Below are 16,871 nucleotides of genomic sequence, written 5' to 3'. Positions count from 1 at the left end.
ACCTAATATAGTGAATCTAGTCTGCAGATCTTTCAGCTAGATGAGCCACTTGTTTTCTGTCCATGGATAGACTGGTTTTCCTTACTACCTGCTCTTGCATTTGGATAAAATCTGCCAAAATATCCCCCATGATAGTTCAGGGGGACTAAACCAAATGAATGACCAAAGGCTCTGAAAAAAAAGCTACTATATGTCTTTGAAATCCACTATTCACAATCACACAGCAAGCTAGTTTTCAAGTTTTGTTCTTTGTACTGTGATTGAAATTTATCACAGTTAACAAAGGATTCTCAAATGTTCTTGCACCTAATTTGTTCTCAATGTATACAAATACAGGAATGGTGCTTTTAATTTGACTTGTGTTTCACATGTTAAAGTTTATGTTCTAATAACATTTGTTTCACCTTTCTTGCATTCCTTCAAGAATGTTAATTAATTTTGAAAAGCTCATAACATTTGGATTGAAAAGTGTAAACTTGGGTTAAAATATCTCCTGAGAAAGTTGGTACATTTGATACCTTTTAATTGGTAACTTGGAAAGTAATATGTGAGAATACAACATTCTGCCTTGCAACAGTGATATCTTGGTAACAAATGACAATTTAAGATGCCATGACCAGCTCTCATTACAATCATATGTTCTTTCCTAGTTAAAAATGATTTGTGCCTACCTTATGTGTAAAATTTAACACACAGCAGGATGCAGGAATTTTAAAAAAAATTAACTGTTTGGGACAGAGGTTTGGGATGGGGGCAGGTGTTTCCACCATTATTTTCTGGTTTTGATTTGCAGATTAATTTTCAGATCAAACCAGAGCAGATTCAACAGAGCACCTTAAATTGGCAGAGTCAAATAATCGTGTTCTTTTAAATATTCCCATTTAATCTTGCCAGTTTGGTTGGCTATGGTGCAAAGTATATCTTGTCTGCCAGCTGGAGACTGAGGGTGGTAGTTCAACTGATATGCCCTCATTGCTGTTCTGTCAGGCTGACCCAATGAAAAAGGAAGTTGAAATGTATCAAGAGGGAAAATTTGTTTCTATTCTTTTTACTTTCTTTGTGGGATGAAGAGATGGAAGAGTGCTCCTTCATGCTTCGTTAGGGGTGTGGAGACATTCTTCTCAGGGCAGGGATTTCCTTCCCTCCCCCATGAACACATGGGCCTTCAGAAAAGGTAATCCTCAAGCCAGCAGTGCCCTGACATTTGTTGTTCCCACTGGATCCGTGAGGGGGATACCCATGGATCTGATTACCACAGCTTTCCTCAGTCCCAAAATAACTCACCCAGATTAAAAATCAGAATTATCAATTTCAGAAACTTATGCTATTGGGTATCATTTTAAGAACTTCAAGTGATTTCACAGCTTGAGTTGTTCTTTTTTGTTCACCTCTTTCCAGGAAGGATGCAGATGCTTTAGAAAGGGTGCAGAGGAGATTTACCAGGATGTTGCTTGGATTGCAGAACATGTCTTATGAAGCAAGATTGACAGAGTTAAGGCTTTTCTCTTTTGAGAGAAGGAGGTGATTTAATAGATGTATAGAAGATGACGAGAAACTGAGATAGGGTAGAAAGCCAGCACCTTTTTCCTAATGTGGAAATGGCCAATATCATAAAATATCTGTTTAAGGTGAATGAAGGAAAGCTTAGGGGGAGATACCAGAGGTACATTTTTTTTATTCATAGAATAGTGGGTTCCTGGAATGCATTGCTGGGGATGATAGTGGAGGCTGGAATAATGTGGACATTCGGAAGACACGTAGATGTAAGAAAAGTGGAGGGTTATGGATGTGAGGTTGGGAAGGGTTAGATTATTATAGAGTGAGTTTATTTCAGTCAGCTCCACATCATGGACTGAATGGCCTGTACTGTGCTATAAAGTTCTATGTCAGTAGTTCTCAACCTTTTTTTTCCACTCACATCCCACTTTCAGTAATACCTATACCATAGGTACTCTGTGATTAGTAAGGGATTGCTTAAGGTGGGATGTGGGTGGGAAGGAAAAAGTTTGAGAACCACTGTTTTAATCGTATCTAATTGATTTGTTATCATAACTCAGAAGGTTTCATAAATCCAAAGGAAATGGGCCAATGACAATTTTTCTCAAGCAAAATATTTCAGTAACAATTGGGTCTAGAGCAGTGATTCTCAACCTTCCCTTCCCACTCACATACGGCCTTAAGCAATCCCTTACTAATCACAGAGTACAATTGGCATAGGGGTTACTAAAAGTGGTATGTGAATGGGAAGAAAAAGGTTGAGAACCACTGGTCTATGTTGTACTTTTCTGCAGCCTCATAATTATAAAACATAATTGCAATCATTTATATGTGGCAATTTTGCAGGCAAGATGGAAATTTCAGGGTAGAAATGTCTCCAGTGGTATAGAGATCCCTAAGCTCCAGTTTGGTCCACAGTATTTCTGATTTTCAGACCTACAAAGTCATGGCATCAAGCTCCCATTAAATTTCCATTTCTGGTCTCTAAAACCTCAATGTTTGTGCAAGCTTTTGGTTGCCAATCCTCGCATATCTCTTTGTGGCTCAGGATAATACTTAGGTTGAAAACAATATAAATTTAAGTGCTGTAGCAAAACCATATTTACACTCACAGCGAAGCTTATCTTCTTCCTCTGTTGTTTCTCCTCTGCACACAACATGGCCTCCAAGCTAAATGTAAGGCACACAGGAAGTAAAAAGAGAGAGACAGGAAGTAGAACCCCTCCCAGCCTCACTTTGAAAACAGCTCACATGACAACAAATGATCATTGTTGCTTTAAATTAAAATGAGTAAATACAAACACTCTGGTTAATTCATTGAATTTTATGACTTAAAGATGTTTGGAGCTGACTGCTTTTATTATTGTGGAATGAATACAAGCAATAATCTTTCCAATTGAAATAACTCATTTTAATATCGAATTGCTTCCTTATTTTGAAGTTCTCCCTACAAGATTCAGCTGATCATTGTCATGGCTATCCTTCGAGGTCTCGGATGATGGTCTTTGTTCCACTGATCTATTTATGGGCTCTCAAGTGGCTTATGAGTCCAACCTTGGAAAGTGGCCCACCGAGCAAAGACTTCCGTTCCTGTATTTGTTTAACGTGTCTTTGATGTTGGACTCCAAGAAATACAAGATACTTCATAAATCAGTCAACTAGTTCCAATGGCATGAAAACCACAATGATTGGAGCTGATGGATTTGTTGCAGCCTTCGTCCGCTGTTGAGTTCAGAGTAACTTTGTCCGCTTGTTCCATCGTTGAGGACTTGGTTGGATTGTTCTTTGTCAAGAATCTCACCCTTAACCTTACCACCATGAAAGGATCTACCAGGAGCACAGCTCCAGGCGGCATCGCTCTCAGGATCACAGGACCACACAAGCTCTCCACCACGACAAGGTGATAATCCACAGAGAAACGGTAGGGATGAACTAAAGGCAGAATATCATATAAGCAGAATGTGTTGGTGTGATTTTTTTAATTGTTCAGATGATTTCAAAAAACAATTTTATTTATGAGAGTGACTAGCCACTTATGATGCACATAATATACCATCATTCCTTTAGACTAGTGGTTCTCAACCTTTTTCTTCCCACTCACATCCACTTTAAGTAACCCCTATGCTATCAGTGGTCTGTGATTAGTAAGGGATTGCTTAAGGGGGTATGTGGGAGGAAAGAAAAAGTTTGAAAACCACTGTTTTAATTGTCCCTCATTGACTTGTTATGTGCACGGTTTCACAAATGACCATTTTTCTCAAGCAAAATATTTCAGTGACAATTGGGTCTAGAGCAGTGATTCTCATCCTTCCCTTTCCACTTAGATCCCACCTTAAGCAAGCCCTTACTAATCACAGAGCACCGATGGCAAAGGGATTACTTAAAGTGGGATGCGAGTGGAAAGAAAAAGTTTGAAAACCACTGCTTTGGTCTTTTCTAGTCTCTAAATAACCAATTAAATAATGTCTTCCAGGGAATCTGTAATCCAGATATGATGTGCCTACCACAGCAATATGTGTAATAGAGCAATTCCAATTGTGGATTCTGAATTGAACTCAAGGTACTGAATGTTATTAAAACAAATCAAAGAAATGCAAGGGAGAAAATCAATAATTAACATATAAATAAGCATGATGTGAAAATAAATCAGATAATAATGATTTTTGATGGTGGTAAAGGTTTGGTTTTGCAGAGGTCCTGCTGCAGGGAAACCATCAGTATGAAACATTCTAAGGTTTTTCTACGCTATAGTTGTGCATGTAATTTGGTTAACAAGGACTTTGTGATATCCAGAGGAAATACTTCAATAAAAGAAAGCAATTTAAAATTCATTAAAGGAGTGATAAAGTGAATTTGACACAGCCACATTAGGGATGTTTAAAACCTTAAGAAATGTTGGAAAAGAGGAGGGAGAGGAAACACAGTTTGGGAAGGGTTCTCCAGAGATTTTGACTTAAACAGGGGCAACACATTTATGTGAAAGGGTTTCTTTCTTCAGCATTTACAGCTTTCAGAGAGTAACAGCTGGCACGATTGTAACAATTTTACAGAACTTGGCAATTGTGAAAAGCAAGTATTCCAGGATGATGGTTTTTATCATGAAACTCTACAGAAGAGATGAACATAGAGCCCACCTGGGTACATTATAAGGTAACATTCACACAACAAATGCAAACACTAAGCTGGTGGAGACATTCAGCAAGTCAAACAGGATCCACGGGAGGAAGTGGTCAGTCAATGTTTTGGGTCAGGTCCCATTGTTTAAAAAAAAAGGTGATATTACATTCGTAAGGGCGAAAAGAAGCTGGGGGAGGAGGCAAAGGGGTACAGGGTAGAAGGTGAGAGAGATGGAGAGACAGGTAGAGGGAAAGACCACTAGGTAGGGGGAAGAAACGCTAGAAAGAAAAAAAAATACACAAAGAGTCAGGAAAGAAGAGATAGGAACTGTGGAACCAGATGGGGTGGAGGTTACTGAAAGTTGTAGGATCATTGTTCATGCTGTGAAGTTTAAGACTGTCCAGGAGAAACATGACATGATGTTCCTGAAGTTTACATTTGGCCTCACCCTGGCAATGGTGGAGACTGAGGACAGACATATCTGTGTAGGATTTACTTGAGTCGCAAATTTTATTTTAATAATATGACACAGTAGAAACTGATTCCAGCCATTGAAATCTGTGGTATCCAATTAGACCCAATGAACCCACCAAGCTATACGTTTTTGAAGGGTAGGAAGAAAGGCAAAACCCATGCAGGTCACAGAGAGAATGAACAAACTTCTTACAGGTAATGGTGGATTCCATCTTGGGTCACTGGTGCTGTAATAGTGTTCCTCTAACCGCTGCGCTAACCATCCCGTCAATACAGGGTCTCCTGAACATTTCTAACCATAACATTGCTTGACCCACTGATCCCTGCAGCAGCTCGTTGAGTGCTCAACATTCCTGCACTGGCAGTCTTTGTCTTTTTCCAAATGGTGCTAATGTTGAAATCTCCACATTGTCTGTGTTGTATTCTTGTTCCTGACGCTCCCTTCAAGGTTGATCCTCATCGTAGAACAGCTGATTGTCATTAAGTAAAAGCTAATTATTGCAGATAATGGAAGTCTGAAATGTGGTCAGAAAATACACAACAGGTCAATCAGCATCTGTCAAGTGAGATACTGAGTTAACAACCTTTACATTGTGACTTTTTAAGAGTACATATTTGAATGTAACTGTGCCCCAATCCCATTTAATCTCCTTTGCCTCCCTTATTGCTAGATGTTCAATATTGATGAGATGCTGTCCCTCCTACTCACACTCACGGCTGTCCGATATGATGGGATATCTAACTTTTATCAATTATTCTCAGAATTTATAAGATCACTTGGATCTTGTTTGTGAGTTTGTGGTTTATTTTAATGGTTGTGAAGTTCAGAAAACTTCAGAAGGGAAGGGGTAGAATTGGTAGTATAGCATAATATTGACTTTTTAAACATCTTTTTCAATTAGCAACACATTGTAATTGTTTAAGTGTTTTCCACTCTTTTTTTCTGTTTGACTGTTATTATATTGAGTTTATATATAATCATTTTATTTTTCTTAAATAACGAGTTTTTTCTGTACAATTCTTTTTTTATATATTACCTTGATTTTTTTTTTGTTTCATTTATGATTGAATAACAATACATTAGGCACTTAATGCCTGCATGGTGCAAAACTAAGATGCCATTTCTCAGCCTATACCTGAATGTAAAGTAACATTCACCCCACAAAAGTGTAAAGACGATCACCACCAATGGCTTTACTATGACTGAGTACCACACCATTAACATCCTGCAATCATTATTGAGTAGATATTCAACTGAATGAACCATATCAATACAATGGCTATAAGAGCAGGACAGAAACTGGCTCTTTGCAAGAATTACTCAACTCTTGAGATGCCAATGTTTTTTGGTTCTTACAACACTGAAGTTGGGAATACAATTGAATGCCTACATTTACCAATTGTGTAACTCCAAACACTGTGGAAACATTGACACCATCCAGTACATGCAGCCCATTTCATTACCTTAAAGATTCAGTGACTCTGCCACACATCATCAAAAATGAAATGCAGATAAATCAGGTGGAAGACCAGAACTGCACACCTTTGACTTTAACCTCCAACACCAAAGAGTAAACCCGTGGGCTAGGGTCACCTCTCGAAGTGACATGTACTCCTGGCTTGGAAATGCAGAACAATTCTTTCACTGTCTCTTTGTCTAAATGTTGGAACACCCGTGACCCAAATGTGACAGTATCCACACAGAATGATTACCTTACCTTTGATTAAAAGCTTTTATTTCTGTAAAATCCAATAAAAATAGTGAAAAGAGTACATATTTTGCATATCCAAGGCTCAAGATGTATTAAAATATCTTTTGTGTTTTTGTCTTGATTGTGCAAAAATGTTTTGGTGTAATCTTTTTCTTTAGATTGTCAACAGAGACCACAGAACACTACAGCATAGTATAGGCCTTTCAGCCCACGATGTTGTGTCGAACTATGTAAACCTGCTTCACAACCAACTCATGTTTCCCTACCTCACATCCATAACTTTCTACTTTTCTTACATCCATGTGCCTATCTAAGAGTCTTCTAAATGTCCCTGTTATACTAGCTTCCACCCTCACCCAGGCAATGCATTGAATGAGCACCTTGGCTCCATCTGTCACAATAGCAAGGATCTCCCAGTGGCCAAGAATTTCAATTCTCCATCCCATTCCCTTCCTGATATGTCTGTTCATGGTCTCATGCACTGCCAGTCTGCGACCATCCTTAATTTGGAGGAATAACACTTCATCTTCAACTGGGCACCCTCCAACCGGATTGCAGTAACATTGACTTCTCCAGGTTCTGTTAGAACCCCCCACCCCACCCATCTTCTTACCCTGTCTTCTTTCCTCTAGCTCTCTCTCTCTTTCTCTCTTCTCTTTTCCCTTGGTCTTCTTTCACAGAACCAAAATAAATTCTCACTTCTCTTATTATTATCCAATTAACAACTTTTTGACTGTTGGTCTGTACTTCTCCCCTCCCCTCAAATACCTGTCATTTCACTTGTATCTCAGTCCTGCAATGTTGGTAATATATCTTTATCTCCCCTGGATGCTGCAAGTTCCTCCAGCATTTCTGTGTTTGGAATGCATTCCAGGAACCTACCACTCTTGGTGTAAAAATTTCTTAGCTTTGACATCTCACTGAAATCTTCCACCATTCACCTTAAACAGATGTTCTCTGGTATTTGCTATTGTCACCCCAGGAAAAAGGTACTGGCTGCCCATGCTACTGAAGCCCCTCATAATCTTAATCACCTCTATATGAATACCTTTCATCCTTCATCACCCCAAAGAGAAAAGTGCTAGCTCTGTCAACCTTGCTTCATAAGACAAGCTTTCAGATCCAAGCAACATCCTGGTAAATTTCATCTGCATCCTCTCCACATCCTTCCTGTAATGAAGTGACCAGAACTGAACACAATACTCCAAGTTTGACTCATGCTGTGAAATTCTTAAAACTATATAATTTAACAGATTTCTGAAATTGATGTCCTGCCTGTGTAGGGCCCGGGAAGTCCCCTTAATTATTTTTGCCACTCTCAAAGGGTAATTAACTGACTAGCAGATTTTTTTTGTGATGTGTAAGGGCACAATCTTGTCACAGGAAGATCCAAGATCACCATCAAATCTGAATTCTTAAGATTAGCAGCATTAACTGCGTACTGAGCCACCATACCACCCAAGTTAATATACCAGATGTCCATTTCACAGGTGTGAAATGTACTAAATCTGAGTGATTGGTAATGATAAAAAGGCAGAAACTTGCCAGCATGTCACAATTCGGTTTATTGAAATACGACGACCTGCGTGAACACAGAAACTGCTGTCAATTAGGTGTGAGAAAATGTGGCACATAATGAAATGGGCAGAAATTTGATGAAATGTATCCTTGCCCATGCTGAACACTACTTCAAGAATATTATACATATATAACCCAATGAAACAGTGTTTTCCCAGACCACGGCGCATATAATAATCACATATTTGTCTCAAGATACTATTTAGAATAAATATTTATAATAATATTTGGAATAATTTACTTGATTACAGGTCAGCCTTCATCAGCCTCCCATCAGGAGCTACTTCCCAGCCTGGCAGTCCTGGTTTGGATGCTCCTCCTTTTATGGCACTGTCAAGGATACTGTGTGCTGGATGAAAAGAGTCCTCAATAATTGTTTTAAGCAAAGCTCTTATTTAAAGAAAACGTGCACCACCATTTCAAAAATTCTCCTCTCTCCCACAAGGTATTTATTTTCTTTCTCTTCCATGTCACATGACAGAAGGTGTTGGAGAGCATATACTGTCTTAACGAGGACTCGACAATTCCCCTGCTCCTATCTTCATTAGAACCAGGTGTAATTTAGACAAGGGTGTTTTGATTCAAAACATACTGATAAATATTACACGTAAAAATTATTCAAGCAATTGCTTATTGCAAAGCTGAAGATCCTGAACACTGTTGTCATAAATAAACCAATTCAACATGCCACATAAGATGACCTTTCAATGGCTCTACCAAAGCATTTAATCTTTTTCACAAGTATCTACTCATTTTCAGAAAACACTTGAGTGTTAACTGAAAATGTTCCTCAGTAAAAGCACTGGAAGTGATCATCAGAATTTAGAAAATATTGCTAATCCAAAATTTTCACTTTTTTCAAAGCCTTACTTTTATTTTGCCCTTATTGATGTGGAAATAATATTATCAGCTTAAATTAGATTTGTTCTGTTATATGATGCTAAATTTAGTACAATTTGCTGATAATATAAAACAATTTATCATGTAGAAATGCGTTGGTAATTATCAGGAAGGGCAGATAGAAGATCAGATTATTACTTAAATGGCAAGTGATTGCAGCATGCTTCCATACAGAAGGACTTGTGAGTGTTGTGCTTGAGTCGCAAAAGGTTGGTTTGCAGTGCAGCAGGCTATCAAGAAGGCAAATGGAACAATGGCCTTCATTGTTAGAGGGATTGAATTTAGGAACAGGGAGGTTTTGCTGCACCTGAAGAACTGCGTGCAGTTCTGGTCTCCTGACTTGAGGAAGGATGTACTGACATTGGAGGTGGTCCAAAGGAAGTTCCCCAGGTTGAATCCAGAGTTGAGGGGGTTAGCCTATGAGGAGAAATTGAGGCATCAGGGACTGTATTCAACAGGAATCTTGCACTTAATGTCACCAAAACCAAGCAGCTGATTGTTATCTTCAGGAAGGAAAAGCCAGAGGTATAAACCCAGTGATCATTGGATGATCAGAGGTGGAGAGGATGAGCAAATTTAAATTCTTGGGTATCACTATCTCGGAGGATCTTTCCTGGGTCCAACACATTAATGGTATCATGAAGAAAGCTCGTCAGCACCTCTACTTCGTCAGGAGTTTGCGGAGGTTTGGTATGACACCAGAAATTTCTACAGATGTGGTGGAAAGTGTGTTGACCAACTGCATCATGGTCTGGTGTGGGAACACCAATACCCCTGAGCGTAAAGCTCTCCAAAAGGTAGAGGACACTCCTCAGGACATCACAGGCAAAACCCTCCCCACTATTGAGTACATCTAGAGAGAATGCTGTTGTCGGAGAGCAGCAGCAATCCTCACCACCCAGCACATGCTCTGTTCTCATTGCTGCCATCAGGAAAGAGGTATAGATGCCACAAGACTCGTGCCACCAGGTTCAGGAATGGCTGTTACTCCTCCACCTTCAGACTCTCAACAACAAACTCAATCAGGGATTCATTTAAGGACTCTTACTTGTGCACTTTAGTGATTTTTTAAATTCCCTCTGTATTTCACAGCCAATTTGTTTACATTTGTTATCTGTTCGCAGTTCTTCATTTGTTTACATGTTCACGCTGTGTACAGTTTTTATTTGCACTACCAATAGTGGTAATTCTGCCTCACCCACATGAAAAACAACCTTAGGGCTGTATGCAATATCATGAATGTGACAATAAATCTGAAATTTGAATCCAAAATTTGTACTCACTGAAATTTGGAAGAACAAGAGGGGATTTTATAGGAACATATAAAATCATGAAAGGCATAAATAACATTGACAAGGGTGGATTCCATTGGTGGGGGAGACTAGAACTAGGGAACTCAGCCTCAGGATTCGGGGTAGTAGATTTAGGACTGAGAAGAAGAGGAACTGCTTTTCCCAGAAAGTGGCGAATCCAGAATTCGCTGCTCATTGAAGCAATGGAGACGACCTCAAGTAAATATATTTTAGTCAAGCTTAGATAGATTTTTACAAAGTTGGGGAATCAAGGGGGAAAAAGGCAGGTAGGTTGAGATGAGCTTATCAGATCAGCCATAATCATATTGAATGGCGGAGCAGGCTCAGCGGGCTGGATGGCCAACTCCTGCTCCCATTTCTTATGGGATATATTCAGTAAAATTTCCAGCCATTCACTAGAAACACAATAACCAAAATACTGTTCTTGATTTAAAAATGTCTATAACTGAGCAATGCAATTTGTTTCTCTCTTTGAGCTCTTGTACAGAAATTGAGTTAAATATTCAATATAGTTTAGAAGTGAATTGAATTCCCAACCCCCCCCCCCCCCCCCACCAAGATAACTAATATCTTACCATACAATTGCTCTCAGGGATGTCAGCTTCCAAGGAGAAAGTTGCTACTTGGGGAATCACCCAGTATTTGTGGGGTGAGAAGGGTTTTGGAGTGTGAACAGTTTATTTTGAATGGTTTCAATTGGCATTACAGTATTAAATTTATTCATTAACATTAACAAAATTGATAAAAAAATAAAATATATCATTGCAGTGAACTGAGATTCACTGGTGATAGGTTGTGCACATGGCTGGCCCCTCCCCCAGGCTCTGCTTTCATCTACCCAGATTTCCCGCCTAAACCCCGAGCCCTATTGAAGACCATTGTAAGACCCTCCCTTTGTTATAAGCTAATAAAAGCACGCATTCTCCCTCCAATTGTGAGAACTTTTACTCGCGCCATGATAATTTAAGTGAATTTACAGTCTTACAATTGCACCACACAATTCCTGGAAGTTTGTGACCATCAGGAAATGTCCACACTAAATCCCTAAGGACTTTACAATAGCAGATAATGCATGAGTGAAGCTTTTCCCTTTCCAAGAGCACGCAATTTGGTCATGTGACCTGCTGGTCAGGCATTTTTGTGTGTAGAGTCACGCAGAACCATCAGCACAAAAAACAGGCCCTTCCGCTCACCAATTCTGTTCACACTAATTCCGTTCTATCCTCCCCACATTCCCCCCCCCCCCCCCCAACTTCACCATCCCAAGATTCTGCTACTTGTCCACACTCCTGCGGTAATTAACCCAACAACCTGAGCAACTTTCGGAAGATGTAGGGAAAAACCAGAAGGCATGGTCAGAGGGCAGATGAACAAACTCTACAGACGCAGGGCAGCAGGTCAGGACGGAAGCTATGTGGCAGCAGGCTCTCACAATGTTCACAATGAAGGAAAAAGTTAATGTCCCAAATAATACCTTTTTTTATTATTCTCAGGTTAAGGCTTTGCTAGTTGATACATTAGGTCCTAGTTTGATATTACCTAGACAGAATGAATTAGAATTATTGATGTGTAAGGGTAAAATAAATAAGTTAGTTTCGGAGATGTATAAACTACTTCAAAAAGCAGCTCTTAAGTTAGGAATTCATAAATGGAGATTAAGATGGAAGGTTGATTTAAATAGACAAATAGATGAAAATGATTGGATGAAAAAATTGTTAAGAAAATATGATGAAAATTATTAATGTTAGGTATAGACAGGTTCAATATAATTTTCTACATGAATTATACTTAACTTTTCAAAAATTAAAAAAGTTGAACGCCAACATTATCACATTTATGGTTTAGATGTGGTCAGGAAGTCAGTTCCTTGTTACATTATATTTGGAAGTGTCAGGGTAAAACCTTTTTGGTTAGAGGTAGGAAATTTTTTGGTCAAACTCTCATAGGACCCGATGTTATTTTTGTTGGGTAATATTAAAGTGGTTAGACCTAAATTAAGGTTAAGCATGTATCAAATTGAATTTTTACAACTGGCTCTAGACATTTCTAGGAAGTGCATAGCCATTACGTGGAAATCAGATATGGATTTAGGGATGGAGAGATGACATGCTGAATTGTGTACTTGAGAAAATAATATAATTTACATAATAAGTATCAATATTTTTTGAAAATATGGAGCCCATATTTACAACACGTTGGCTTGAAAATTTGAAGGACTCCCTGAAAGCCCGTCCTGTTGGTAAACTCAATTCCATTATTATTAGTATTGAGATTTTATATTTCTTTTTGACATTCTCCCAACTCTTTCTTTTTTTTCATTCTTCAAAATATTTTGTGGGGGAGGGTGGGTGGGTGGGAGGGATGCGGTTTTATTTATATATATATGCTATGTGTAATTTCTTTCTCTCTTGTAGCTTTATTGAATATGCATGCATGGATGTGGATTTTAAATTATTAAATAAAATATTCAAAAAAAATGTTCTACGTTGCTGTTAAGTGTTACATGTTACATGTTGTCCCAAAGTTTTATAGAAGCAGATCATGTGAGGCAATCTTAGTGCCCAACTTTTATTTCCTCAACAAACCATTGAAAGAGGATATGTGAGCATCCTTGAAACACCTTGGATAGTGACATAGATGGAAGGGGATTGGAGGGGTGTGGGAAAGTGGGATACAAGCAGGAAAGCACGTTGTTCAGCACAGAGAAGCTGGGGCTGTTGGTCTGTTTCCATGCTGTGGAATTCTATAACTCTAATAAGGATAAAGAAAGCAGAGGACAGACTGAGATGGATCAAGTGTGACAATATTCATTGCCTCACCAACAGAAAGAGAAATAAAGCCAGGTGGGGTTGAAAGATGGAGGACAATCTCAGAAAGAAAGTATGAATTATTTTAAAATCAAAATTCCACTCTGACCACAATTCACTGGCTAAAGGAACGAGAATCTCCAACAGCTTAAATAGGCTACTTTCTGGGTTAGATAGGTGCATGGCCATTCACAAACCAGACCTTGCTCACCTGGATTCGCTGACCAGGGTTGCTGCTGGGCGTATTCCCCATAGTGACCACATCTTCAAGGGGAAGGAACATTGTATATCTTCAAATGGGAAGCCCCCAAACAAATCCAGGCAGAGATGGGAATTAGACTTAAATATAAGAATCGATGAGCAAATCTGGTCTGAATTATGTCGGGATAGTATGACTTATACGATCAATGTAAGATGTAGATTAGAACAATATAACTTTTTACATCAATTATATATCTCAGACCACAGAAATTAAACAAATTAAATTTGGACCTGCCAGACCGATGTTTTAGATGTGATGAGGTGGTAGGAACTTTTTTACATTCAGCCTGGTTATGTTCTAAACTGAAACCTTTTTGGGTCGCTCGAGGAATTTTTCTTAACCCAGATTACAGGAATTCAATTTCCACAAAACTCAAGAGTTATTTTCACTTGGGAACATCAGAGGGATAAGGACCCAAATTGAAATTGCCCAAACATCAAACAGAATTTGTTAAAATTGTACTGGCAGTGGCCAGAAAATGTGTAGCTGTTGCATGGAAGTCTGATTCCCATCTTGGTATGGCACATTAGAACACAAAAATGCACAGTTGTATTCCCCTGAAGAAGGTTACCTCCAAGTTAAGAAATAAGTACGACATATTTTTACAAATTTGGCAACCGTATTTACAAAATCTTTAGACGAGTTCTTCCCAACTCTTGAGACCAACGTTGATCTTCTCCAAAGAAAACTAAATCGAATGTGAATCTGTGATCCGTGGAGTGTGTGTCACTTTTCAGCAGTCCGTTCTTTGCCATCTTGTTATCTATTTTTTCTATACTTCCATTCATTCATTTCTTTTTTTATGGAATCCTTTCGGGAGGGCGGGGGGGGGTTGGGTGAATACCATCATGAAGTAAATATTGAATGTACTTTTGTACTTGTATTTTTAACTTTGTAATCGACTCTGTGTTTGGTTAAAAAAATATTTGTAAAAAGTGGAAGAAAAATCCTGGGCTTCAGCAATGTGATCTCAGTGATGACAAGTCCTCTGGCAGTGGACGTTAACTGGTGATTGCAGTGGTGAGTGCTCTGGCAGAGTAACAGCAGTGTGATCTCAGTAGTGAGGAGTACACTGAAAGTGCACTTCGGAGGTGTGATCTCACTGGTGGAGAGAACTCTGGCAATGTACTTCAATACTGTCTTCTCAAGGTTCAAGAGTCCTTTATTACGATGTGATAGTACAGAACTAGAAATATTGCTCAAAATTGCCTTCTGCCTGCCACAATGCAGACAAAGAGTTGCCATGAATGTGGCCTGGCACCCCTTACAGTAAGAGAGAAGGAGAAGTAAAAACCGAGTATCTATGGATTTGCCTTCAACACTCCCACAGCCTCTGCAGCCCCACAGACCCTTGATCCTCTGCAGCCACAGCCCGAGCTCCAGACCCAAACTGATCAGGAAGCCTTCAGCATCCCAAGGCCTTTTGGGCGCCCTTCTTGCCCTCAGCGCCTTCACAAATCCTGCCTCGAATACCTGAGCCATGAGCCAGTGACCCGCAGCCCGTGCAGGTCCCATAAGCGCTGGTTGCCCACAGCCTGTGTGGGTACCTCAGCCACTGTGATCCTCACTGATCCACTGCTGTGGTCACCGTCCTACAAGGTCCTTCAGCCGCTAAGCCCCTTGCTGTGGTCCCCTTCCCCGTAGGGTCACCTCCTTTGCCTTTCCTTCTAAACAGCCGGTGTTCTTGCCATTTCTTGGGCTCTGCGGCAGTCCGCTGCTCCCTGGAGTCTACATACCTTCATAGCTGATGCTGAATATAACTGCTGCCATCTTGGGCACAGGCCCTTCTGGTTGCAGGATTTTGGTTACAAACACAGTCAGCTCCTTTATCAGGTTATTAGAAATGTGCTTGGAACTGTTGGCATTTGGACCGGGCGGTTGAACCATTAGGAGTCTTCATTCTCCTGGGTCTGCACCAACTTAGTAGTAAATCCTCTGGCAGGGTACTTCAGCACTGTGATCTCAGTGGTAATAGGTCCTCTGCAAGGGTACTTCTTCAGTGTGCTGTCAGTGCTGAGTTCTCTTGTAATGTCCTTCAGCAATGTGATTTCAATGGTGAGTGCTCTGGCACTATAAGACCATAAGATATAGGAGAAGAAGTAGGATATTTTTGGCCCATCGCGTCCACTCTGTCATTCCATCATGAGCTGATTCATTCTCCCACTCAGCGCCACTCCCCTTCCTTCTCTCCACAACCTTTGCTATCCTGAATGTTCACATACTTATTTGCCTGAAATACACCAAATGGCCTGGCCTCCAAAGCCATCTGTGGTACAAATTCCAGAGGTTCACCACTTTCTGGCTAAAGAAATTCCTCCACATCTCTGTTTTAACTGGTCGCCCTTCAATCCTGAACTTGTGCCCTCTTGTACTTGACTCCCCTACTTTGCCATATCTACTCTGTCCAGGCCTTTCAACATTCAAAATGCTTTTATGAGGTCCCCTCATAGAATCTGAACTCCAAGGAGTACAGTCCAAGAGCTGTCAAACATTCCTCATATGCAAATCCTTTTATTCCAGGAATCATTCTTGTGAATCTCCTCTGAACCCTCTCCAATGACAGCACAGCCTTTCTTAAATAAGGAGCCCAAAACGGGACACATAATCTATTGGAGGCATTACCAGTACCTTATAAAACCTCAACATCACATCCCTGCTCTTGTATCCTATTCCTCGAGATAAGAATCCCAACATTGCATTTGCCTTCTTCACCGCCAACTCAACCTGGAAGTTAACCTGTAGAGTATCCTGCATGAGGACTCCCAAGTCCACTTTCACCTCCGAATTTTGAATTTCCTCCCCATCCAAATATCAGTCTGGCCTTTTATTTCTTCTACATAAATGCATGACCGTACCCTTTCCAACACTGTATTTCATTTTCCGCTCCTTTCCCCATTCTCCTAATCTATCTAAGTCTCTCTGCAGCCTTTCCATTTCGTACCAACTGCAAACTTAGCCATAAAGATATTTATTTAGCAATCCAAATAATTAACATACAACATAAAAAGAAGTGGCTCCATCGCCACATGCGGCACCTTGTCATAGGCCTTTTGAAACTCCAAATATATAACATCTACTGCATGTTCTTGGTGGTTTCCTCAAAAAAGTTGCAATAGGTCGATCAGGCAAGACTTTCCCTTAAGGAAGCCATGCTGATTTTGGCCTATCTTGTCATGCACCTCCAGGTACTCCATAATCTCATCCTCGACAA

At 39.8% G+C, this 16,871-nt stretch overlaps 1 long non-coding RNA gene across 1 annotated transcript in view; it reads left to right on the top strand.

Annotated features, from left to right (window-relative positions):
* The first annotated feature begins 2,943 nt into the window (after positions 1 to 2,943).
* Positions 2,944 to 16,871, top strand: part of LOC138752403 (uncharacterized) — a 28,337-nt gene continuing 14,409 nt past the window's right edge. The window contains exons 1-3 of the long non-coding RNA XR_011350600.1: positions 2,944 to 3,397; positions 3,971 to 4,057; positions 8,630 to 8,823. This is a non-coding gene — a long non-coding RNA (uncharacterized lncRNA). The remainder of the gene's footprint in view (positions 3,398 to 3,970; positions 4,058 to 8,629; positions 8,824 to 16,871) is intronic.

The sequence above is a fragment of the Narcine bancroftii genome, chromosome 2 (assembly GCF_036971445.1).
Source record: "Narcine bancroftii isolate sNarBan1 chromosome 2, sNarBan1.hap1, whole genome shotgun sequence".
Taxonomy (NCBI): domain Eukaryota; kingdom Metazoa; phylum Chordata; class Chondrichthyes; order Torpediniformes; family Narcinidae; genus Narcine; species Narcine bancroftii.
This window is presented reverse-complemented; position numbering and strand designations above follow the sequence as displayed.